The 8,319-nt window shown below is 43.8% G+C and overlaps 1 pseudogene; it reads right to left on the bottom strand.

The window, feature by feature from the left end:
• Window positions 1-1,541: 1,541 nt before the first annotated feature.
• Window positions 1,542-1,659, bottom strand: LOC124557043 (annotated as a pseudogene).
• Between the last annotated feature and the right edge of the window lie 6,660 nt (window positions 1,660-8,319).

Below are 8,319 nucleotides of genomic sequence, written 5' to 3'. Positions count from 1 at the left end.
CGAGAATTCAATATTGCGAGATCCACAACGTAAGAATGTCCCGAGAATACAAATTTTCAGACAACACCTCCCACTACGGAAAACGCAGTGGCCGAGCGGTCTTCCCTTAACGACCGAAAGCAGCTATGTTTGCGTAGTTTTTAGTGCTAACAGAAAGTAACACTGTGTGAAATAACCACAGAAATTAATGTAGGACGTACGACGAACGAATCCGTTAGGTCAGTGAGGCCAAATTTGCCGTTAATGGGCTATGGCAGCAAACGACCGACGCAAGTGTCTGCAGCGCCTCTCCTGGTTTCTTGGCCACTTCGGTTGGACCCTATACACTGGAAAACCGTGACTGGACAGGTGAGTCCCGATTTCAGATGGTAAGAGCTGATGGTATGGGTTCGAGTGTGGCACAGACCCCACGAAGCCATTGTGAAAGCTGATGGTGGCCCCATAATGGTGTGGGCTGTGTTTACGTGGAATGCACTGGTCCCTCTGGTTTGAAATGGTTTGGCTGCTTGGAGACCATTTTCAGCCATTCTTAGACTTCATGTTCCCAAACAACGATGCCTTGTTGGCGATAGGTTTGCAGAACATTCTGGACAATTCTAACGAATGATTTGCACACCCAGATCGCCTTATATGAATCCCATCGAACATTAATGGGACATAATCGAGAGGTCCGTTTGCGCACAAAATCCCGCACCAGCAACACTTTCATTATAATGGACAGCTATAGAGGCAGCATGGCTCAATATTTCTGCAGTCGACTTTGAATGACTCGTTGAGTCCACGCTACGTTCAGCTGCTGCACTACACCGGGCAAAAGGAGATCCGACAAGATATTCGGAGGTATCTGATGGCTTTTGTCACCTCAGTGTATATAAAACGTACCGGAGTAGACAGTCAATGAAAGGCACCGTAACTGAGAATTTTCGTATTGTGAGGACGTCCTTTAGCACAAAACGAGGTACCTCTCAAAACTGTTTCCTCTAGGAAACTCCTTTACCCTACAACAACACTTTAATTTTTCATAACTGTGCTATGGGGATGCATTTTAATAAAACTGATTTAGTACTATACAATATTGCTCATATGCGGGGTCTATAGAATTATTGTGATGCTCTATAATGCCCTGGGAACAATTACAGGTGCTCGAAGAAACCGGGTACAAGCTTTATTTCATTCATCAAAAACGTTATTGATGCAGTGTATTATAATTTAAATCATATGGATTTAGACTCGTTTGTCCTAATACAACGGTCCTCAGTTTTGTTTTCTATGGTTACCTCAAATCATTCCTAGCTAATGTCTGGATGGTTACAATCTTCTTGTCCTCGTAAAAAAAAAAGCATTCCGTCTTCAGGCCACAAGTGGCCCATCGGGACCATCCGACCGAAGTGTCATCCTCAGCTGAGGATGCGGATAGGAGGGGCGTGTGGTCAGCACACCGCTCTCCCGGTCGTTATGATGGTTTTCTTTGACCGGAGCCGCTACTATTCGGTCAAGTAGCTCCTCAATTGGGATCACAAGGCTGAGTGCACCTCGAAAAAAGGCAACAGTGCGTGGCGGCCCGGATGGTCACCCATCCAGGTGCCGACCACGCCCGACAGCGCTTAACTTCTGTGATCTGATGGGAACCGGTGTATCCACTGCGGCAAGGCCGTTGCCCCTGTCCTCGTCCCTCGTTAATAATTGTGAAACAAATTAAATTCATATTGTGTCCATTCAATGCTATTATTTTTCATCCTGTAATTGAGCAGTCCAATGTTTTGTTATCATGTTTTGTTTATTTTGAGTTTCCAATATATTATGACATCTTCTACATCATTGTGTCATTTGACTGAGCTATCTAATCCTATTAACACTACATGAACAGCCGGCCGCCGTGGTCGAGCGGTTCTAGGCGCTTCAGTCCGGAACCGCGCTGCTGCTATGGTCGCAGGTTTGAATCCTGCCTCGGGCATGGATGTGTGTGATGTCCTTAGGTTAGTTAGGTTTAAGTTGTTCTAAGTCTAGGGGACAGATGACCTCAGATGTTGCGTGCTAGGTCAGAGGGTCAGCTGCTTTCTGTAATAAAGAAACCGAGTGAATGGATCATCGATAGACTTGAACAGGTGTAACGGGACGTCCGTACCGAACAAATGCAACGAACAAGAAAAAAAAAAAATAAGCCGGCACGGTAGATCAGCGTGTTCAGTCAGTGAGGCCGTGGCCCTCTGTAATAAAAAAACTGAGCGAAGGAATCAACGATCAACTTGAACGGATGTCATATGAAGTCCGACCAGACCAAATGCAACGAACAACACCGAACAAAACAAAGAAACAAAAATGCAGCGGGCCCGGGTTCTATTCCCAGCTGGGTTTGAAATTTTCTCCAGTCGTGGACTGGGAGTTGTGTTTGTCCTTATCATCCTTTCATCCTCATCACCGGCACTCGAGTCGCCCAATGTGACATTGACTGCAAGAAGACTCGCACTCGGCGCCCGAACTTCCACGGTTGGGACGTAACGGCCAGCAATGCCATAGATCACTCCATTTCATTTTCTTGTAGCACTCATGTCTGAGAAGGAAACTTGGTATTTTAAGTCGTACTGCTACCACTTAATCCACTACAGGCAAAAGTTGGAGAGACGAATTGGAATGAAAATGGCTTTCATGGATCCACTTTTTCTGATATTTTTCAGATAATCAGCAAATGGTTACTTGTTTGAAATGCTTGACTCGGCTAATAAACAGAATTAGTTTTGAAAACGTAGCCTTGAGGACGTAAAACATGTAGGTGTTTATTTTTCATTGCTTCTGCTTATTCTGTGGAGTTTGGGAAAACATCTTCGCTGAAAGTTGTTCATGTTTTCTTTCATACCATCAAAATCGCCTCCTCACTTTGGGGTGCAGAAGCCACCATCCAGCTATGTGTCTCTACTCAGAGCACACCACTTGGCACAAAGATTAGTAGGGGCACTCGAACACCACCACTTCATGCTCGAAGAAAGGAGAATTTGTACAAACTGATGAGTTGCCCTAAACGTTGATACAATCTGATTTGATGGTCCGAGCACGCAAGAAAGCACATCCAACTTGCCAACAGAACACGCTTCAGCCTGATGGTGGAACGACAGCCTATTCACATTTAGATTTTGTTGCGATTCCTTAGATTGCTTACAGCAAACGCTGGGTTTGTACCTTTGTAAAGGGCAAGGCCAATTTTGTACACTATTTTTCCCCAATCCGAGCTTGTACTCTGTGCCTAATGACTTAGTAATCGACGGGACTTTAAACTCGTCTTTCTTTCCTGTCTTACTACTGAGCACGTCTTGGACTCCACAGAGATGTGAACGCCTTGGCTGTGGGCATAATTTACGATGGCTCCAATACACTTTCAGTATGTCTTAGACTCGATGATAGGGAGTGTCACCGGTGTCAACAACGATTATACACTGGCGGGAAAAAATCACATCAAGAAGGAGTTCTGTGATGTAAACAGTAGACGTTTTTCTACATCTTAATCTAGTCATCATGTCTGTTCAAATTTCGCGCCAGTCGCATAAAAGTGGTGCTAATAGCGCCACAATGAGGATGAAAATCAGGTTTGCTTTAAATGCACGCTGTAGCGATGTTGAGCGTTAGTAACCTTTCAAACTGGACGTGGTGAGCTGATTTTAGTCAAGACTGTCTTTAAGGTGACAAAGACGCCATTATAAGCACCTCACTAAATTTTAACGAGTTCCTGTAATAGGTCCCTTCTTCGACACTGCAGAAAGACTTGGCAGGAATGTAACCACTATACCTGATTGCTGGCAGCGGTTGTCACGAGAATGTACGGTCGCATGGGTTTTATAAATAAACCAGACTCCGGACGGCCACGTGGCACTAGCGAGATATAAGACCATCGTGTTCGGCGTCTCGTTCTGGCACATCGTACTGTATCTACAGCAGCAATTTACGCAGCAGTTGGCATCAAAGAGACACAACGAATTGAAACAAATCGGCGCCCTGTAGCGTGCATTTCACTGACCCCAAACCACCGCCATTTGTTACTACACTGGTGTCAAGAGAGAGTTCATTGGAGGCCGGATGGAGGCCTGTTGTGTTTTCTGATGAAAGCTGGTTCAGCCCCGGTGCCACTGATGCCGTGTGTTGGTCGGGAAGAGGCCCGTTGAGGGCCTGTACCCCAACGTGTCTTCGTGCTAGACACACTCGACCTACATCTGGAGTTATGGTCTACATTGCGATTTCATATGACAGCAGGAGCACTCTCGTGGTTATCCCGACCTGTTGTGCTCCCATTCGTGAACAGCATTCCAGGGTGTGTTTACCAACAGGATAACGCTCAGCCACATACCATTGTTGTAACACAAAGTGCTCTACAGAGTGCCGACATATTGCCTTGGCCTGCTCGATCACCAAATTTGTCTCCAAACGAACACATAGACATCATCGGCAACAACTCCAGCGTCGTCCACAAACAGCATTAACCGTCCCTGTATGTATCGACCAAGTGCTACAGGCCTGGAACCCCATCCCACAAACTGCGTCCGGTACCGCTAAACACAACGCATGCTCGTTTGCATTCAACATTCTGGATGTTACACCGGTCATTAATGTAACAGCATTTCACATTTGCAATTATGTAACTCGCGCTTGCATTAACCCGTGATATTGCAAGTTTAATCACTTAAATATGTTTCCAGAAATTTCATTACTCTACATTAATTACTATTTCAAGATTCGATTTTTTCCCGTCAGTGTATGAACAGCTGATGTTCAAGATAGCTTAATGTAGTCTAGTAAGCAACAGACTGAGTATTTAGAAATATAAATAACCGTCTCTATGCTTTTGCGTTTCAAGAAGTTAATGCAAAGATATTCTTTAAGAGCAATTGCGTTCTTACCTTTAATGGCATTCAGTAGTTTCCGCAATGAGTAGTGCAGTTTGTGTTTACAGCAAATCTAGTCAGGTAATGCGCTAAATTTGAAATGCTACAAAATATTTTCCATTTTGTTTCTTATTATTTGTCTATAATACTGCTCCAATGCCTTGAATCGTTCACGAAGTATTACCTATGACCATCCGTGGAGAATAAATGAAACACATAATCGGAAACCTATCTGTTGAATCAAACACACTTTGCCGTGTTTGCGTACAGCTACGAATTGTCCTATACCCACGCAAGTCCCACTTCTGCACAGCTTCGTAATACTGTTTGTCAACAGCAAAAAAAGCTCCGTCTCCTCCAGTCATAACAACCTGGAAGCTACTACATACACCGCTTTTTTCTCTAACAGGAGAAGACACGTTACGCAAGTACCTAGACAGTATGTTGAGAAATTCACATTCACACTCGTCCCGCAGTTCTGCATGAACCAGCTCCAAGACGGAAAACATATTAAAAGAGTCTAACGACAGTATTTTCTTCGAGAATGCATGTCACCTGAAGATATATATGTATTAAAACTACAATTTGAAATCTAGATAAAATGAAATAATTCTATACTCGCATCTCATTTCTCATCCATTTTTTGCAAAGCAAAATGTAAGTGAAGTTAATCGTTATTTGAAGGGCCATTTTTATGAACTGTTTCCAGAATTCACATATATTGTGTAGTTCTTACACAACAGAATTTTGTGAAAATTCAAGAATCTAGAGGCTGCATGCGCTAGGATAAAATTTATCTACCTGCCTGATTTCACATTAAAAAATAATTAAAAAAACTGTAGCGCTTGTCACCTCTTGAAACGAACTGACATTAGGTGTTTTCAGTAAAATAAAAATGGTGAAGTTGATCACTTTTGACCTCTTGAATACTTACGAAAACTGTTTTTGGCGTAAGTAACTTTCCGAGATGAATTAAAACTCTGAAATCATTGGACGTCTTCATATATGCGAGAATTATGAATCATTTAGTAGAGATTGGCAGTTTTTAAAAATTTGTCCATTTAGCACTCCAAAGTGTGTGTCGTCGTAAGCAGCTGACGTGGGAATCGGAGTCGATAGCAATACACGTTCAAGGCAGTTATGGGGCTGACTTTTGGGGCTGTGCGTGTCATGAATTAGTTTCCCGAATATATGTAATAGAAGGCAATAATTACTATTCATAGTATTATCTATTTTACATACCGATTAATTAGAAAAAGACAGTTTTATATGTAGAAATAATATTGTTAAAAGCAACTAAGGGATTACCGCTGAAGAAAGGAACCGCTTTTGTACCGTACCTCTATGAAAAGTTGGTTGTTACACATGACAGTACACTCATTCAAAGTAGCTGAAATTCTCTTTCATCCGTAACAATAACGCATTTTCGTCACAAACCTCCAGTCTATTCTGCAGATTTTTAACTGCTTGACGTTAGTGTTTGTAGCCAGTTGGCCAGTGCAACAATATACGAGTGCTCGTGTGTCGCGTCGCCGCGCGGATCTATCCTTATCCTACAGTAGGAAATCTGAAGTACACTAGGCATTATGACTATATTTCTGTCTCATACTGTCTAGAGTCGTCTCTTCGGTATCTTCTATCGACATCTAATTGATTGGTACTTTCGCGCTTCGCCAGTACGAGTAGCTGGCATTCTCAAAGAATTATCCTCCATTTCTCGGGGTGGCGTAAAGGTGAAATCCAGGGACAAGCTTACATGTGTTGTAGCTACAGTGTCCGAGTGATTTTCCGTGCAACACGCATTCCTTACTCAGTACTTTCACCAAAGTGGTTCGCCAAAATGCTATCGTCTTTAAGAAAGATAATAAGTTATTCTCTTATGACGGCTCTGGTGCGCAACCTTAACAGTTCTAAGGATTAAAAAACGCTGGATATCACTTCAAGTCTATGTTTTCACTGCTAAAGAAGAGGCATACACTCACGTGACAAAAGTCATGCGATGCGGAAGAGGAAATTAGTGTTTAAGATCCCGTCGACAACGAGGTCATTAGACACGGAGCACAAGCTCGAATTAGGGAAGGATGGTGAAGGAAATCGGCAGTGCCCTTTCAAAGGAACCCTCCCGGCATTTGCCTGAAGCGATCTAGGGAAAGCACGGAAAACCTAAATCAGAATGGCCGGACGCGGGATTGAACCGTCGGCCCCCCGAATGCGAGTCCAGCGCATGGGATACATCCTAATATCGTGTAGGAACTCTTTTTGCACGGCGTAGTGCAGCAACTCGTCGTGCCAAGGACTGAAGAAGTCGTTGGAAGGCTCCTTCAGAAATATTGAGCCATGCTGCCTCTACAGCAGTCCATTACTGTTGCCAATGCAGGACTTTGCGCACGAATTGAGCTCTTAGTTAAGTCCCATAAATGTTCGATGTGATTCGCGCCGGGCTATCTGGGTGGCCAAACCATTCACTCGAACTTTCCAGAATGTTTTTAAAACCAGTTGCGAATAATTGTGGCTCGGTGACATGGCGGATTGTCATATATTGTTGTTTGATAACATGACGTCCATGAATTGTTTTAAATAGTGTCCAAGTAGCTGAACACACAGAGGACCCAGTTCATTACAAGTAAGCACAGTCCACACCATTATGGAGCCATCACCAACTTGCACACCGCCTTGTAGACAACTTGGGTCCATGACTTCGTACGGTCTGCACGATACTCGAAACCTATCATCAGCTCTTACCAACTGATACAGGGACTCATCTGACCAGGCCACGGTTTTCCAGTGTCTTGGGTTCGTTCGAAATGGTCACCAATCAACGAGAGGCGATGTAGTGCTGCTAGCAAAGGCACTCTCGTTGGTCGTCTACTGCCATAGCCCATTGACGCCAAATTTCGCCGCACTCTCCTAACGGATACGTTCGTCATATGTCCCACATTGATTTTTTTTCTGCGGTTATTTCACGCAGTGTTGCTTGTCTGTTAACACTGACAACTCTTCGTGACCACCACTGCTGTTTGTCGTTAAGTGAAGGCGTCGGCTACTGCATTGTCCGTCGTGAGAGCAAGTGCATGTATTCTGGACACACTCTTGACACTATGGATCGCCGAATATTGAATTCCTTACCGATTTCCGAAATGGAATGACACATGCGCCTTGCTCCAACTATCATTCCGCGTTCAAAGCCTTAGTTCCCGTCGTGTGGCCATAATCGCGTCAGACATCTTTTTGCAAGAATCACCTGAGTACAAACGACAGCTCCACCAATACGCGATACTGTATATGTGCATATCGCTATCCGATGACTTTTGTCACTTCAGTGTAGGCTGTTAGGCATAGCAACCAAATAGAAACAACACAGACCACGGTTAATTCTGTAGTTATAATTGAAATACGGCTCTCTTGTGGCCAAGGATAGTCGCTCCACGGAGGGCCCTGCTTTCCTGTAGAA

The sequence above is a fragment of the Schistocerca americana genome, chromosome X (genome assembly GCF_021461395.2).
Source record: "Schistocerca americana isolate TAMUIC-IGC-003095 chromosome X, iqSchAmer2.1, whole genome shotgun sequence".
In the NCBI taxonomy this organism is placed as follows: domain Eukaryota; kingdom Metazoa; phylum Arthropoda; class Insecta; order Orthoptera; family Acrididae; genus Schistocerca; species Schistocerca americana.
The sequence above is the reverse complement of the archived record's forward strand: the minus strand, read 5'-3'. Positions and strand labels throughout refer to the sequence as shown.